Raw genomic sequence first — 2664 nt, 5'->3', positions numbered from 1 at the left:
CATGTTTTCTTTTTGTGAGGCCGCAGATGCTTTCAAGATTTTCAAGTAGGCCCTGATCCAGAAAAGGTTGACAACCACCGATCTAATCTAAAGACAGTGAAACTGGTACCTTAAGTTCCTACACATGAATGAGCAGACATTTGAACTAAAGTGCCACTAAGCTCTATACTACGACAAATTAACCTTAGATTAATTTACATTGATGAAATGTTTGAGAAGATTGTAACATTGGTTACGGTTAGGGATGTTGTGGTATCGTTCCCGATACCACAATTTCTGTGTTAGCCGATACCAGTGTTGTGATCTTGTGTTGCGTTTATAGCTATCTAGCTATGTATCTCGTGTTGTATTCATACTAGACTCCTCACTCATATGTGCACTTGCAGTTTGGGCAACTCAAAAGCAAACTCCACATGCCCCAACATTGTATTTACCTGCCATAGTGTCAACCCCCTTACCCCTGTGTCGGATCGGTGGTTAGACTGGCATATTCGCCGATACCGATATGACCTGATATGACAAATAAGGGCCGCGATACCGATACTTTTCCGATACCAATACAGTATCGGGACATCTCTAGTTACGGTCTAAGTTATGATAAAGTATGTGGAGAGGGTCCATGAAGGATGTAAACATCTGGCTGTTGATACGACAAATGTGTGGACCAACACTTCTGGCGGGGGATTCTGAAGTCGTACCCAAAACACATAACCTGGGCTTGAAATGTGTTTATCCACAAATATGTCTCAAGATAAGATGTATACTATAGTGTGTTATGCGTGTTTATTAGTTACTGGTTGTGATGTCTCATCCAGTTCAGTCGGAGGCCATCTGTCAGCATGTCCGTTCACTTTTTTATGATATTGACTTGAAGCACACAGGCTTTGCTGATGGAATAAGTGTGTGTGTGTGGGTGTGTGTGTGTGTGTGCGAGCATGATGAGCTACATTTTTCCATGTTCAGATAACCCATGAGTGCTCTCATGCACACACATACGCATTCATGTGCGCTGTGCGCACACTCCCTCCACATGTGCTCTGACAGATCTTTCACAGCAGATCATAACTCAAATAAAATACAACTCTGTTCTACTCCCAACATTCCTAATGTCAGTTAACCACATGAACGCTAGCATCTTTATTCTGGGCGTAGTAGGCCAACATTGGCCTAAAACACTCGATCTATATAAGCTTCCAACCTGTCTTGTTGCAACACAGTACTCAACAAAGCGTATCTCATAAGACTCAAGATATAACATCAGCCAAGACCGCTTGGAATTTCCCTCTGTGTTCACTGCAAGTACACACACTCTAGCTGATGGTGTTAATAAATAAAAGTATTGTGTTAGCATAGAGACTACTAGTATTGTAAGGATACAGTGTACAGTCTGTTAAGTACTGTTTTGCCGCCAGCATCAATTAGTCTATCACGCATTGCCAAGGTTTTATCGCGCGTAACACTTACTTTGAAGAGCCAAATATCCGTAACCGCATGTTACAATGACAAAAGGCTACAGTGTGTGTGGTGTCTTGACCGGTTGTTCTCTCGGTCGGTGGTGGAAGAACCCGACCGAGAGTATCACAGCGCCTTCTGTCGACCGTTGAAAAACCTTGTTTTCACCAGAAACGACATTCATTGCACCGATTTTGGAGATACAGGGCTTTGAATTGAAAGCAGCCCAAAGAGTGCAAGTGGATGCGCGCGCATCTTCAAAATGGCCCACGGCCACTGTCCCACTTTGAATGTTATGCTAACGAGCGGCAGCTAACGATACGATGGGATCAAAACATTGATTAAAGAACATAAACCCTGGAAAACGTAGGCTACGGTTCTGGCAGGCTAGACGATTAATTTAAGCCTACGGTTACTGCAGTTCTGGTGGGCTGCGTGTTAATGAATCCCCTAGACTGTGCTTATAACAACGGAACAGCAACAGAATTTTACTGTGTGTACCCAGCAAAATTCTCAGCAAACTATGCTCCAGATAGACACCCAAACAACTACACAGAGACACAGTACATATGCTAGAGTATGGCTGCCCCCCTCAGTTTTATGTAATCTAACGCGTCCACCAAGCTTTCCTACGCACCCCACCACTCTAACATACAGAATAAAATCGCCTAACACTTGAACGCATGGCCTAGACACATATGGTTAACACCCTCACGACCTTCCCATCAGGCCTTCCATCACATTCATAACAACTCCCTCCCAACCCTTACCCCCAAACCACCCACCCCCCCTATACCCCCCAAGTACAAACAACTACTCCTATACCCATCCCCCCTCCCGAAATCCCTACCACCAACAACCCCCTTCTTAACCTTAATCTCCTAATATACTATACCTCCCTCACACCCTATCAATCTCCCTCCTCAACCTACCCAACCACAACATCCTTATTCATATAAAACATCTTTTATCACAACACAACACCTACCCAACTCATCTACTCACAATACCTTCTCCCCCCCCCCAAACCACCCCCCATAAACACACCCTACCCCCTCAACCCACAATCATCCACACTCCCCCCAATTCCCCATCCAACAACCCCTACCCCTACATACCACACCCCATACAATCTACCCCTACCCCCTACAAACCCCCACCCCACACCACCCATCCCCACACCCCACCACACCCTAACAACCCTACCACCCA

This window comes from Protomyctophum bolini, assembly GCF_963924005.1.
Source record: "Protomyctophum bolini genome assembly, chromosome: 22".
Lineage (NCBI taxonomy): Eukaryota > Metazoa > Chordata > Actinopteri > Myctophiformes > Myctophidae > Protomyctophum > Protomyctophum bolini.
Note: the sequence above shows the minus strand (reverse complement) of the source record.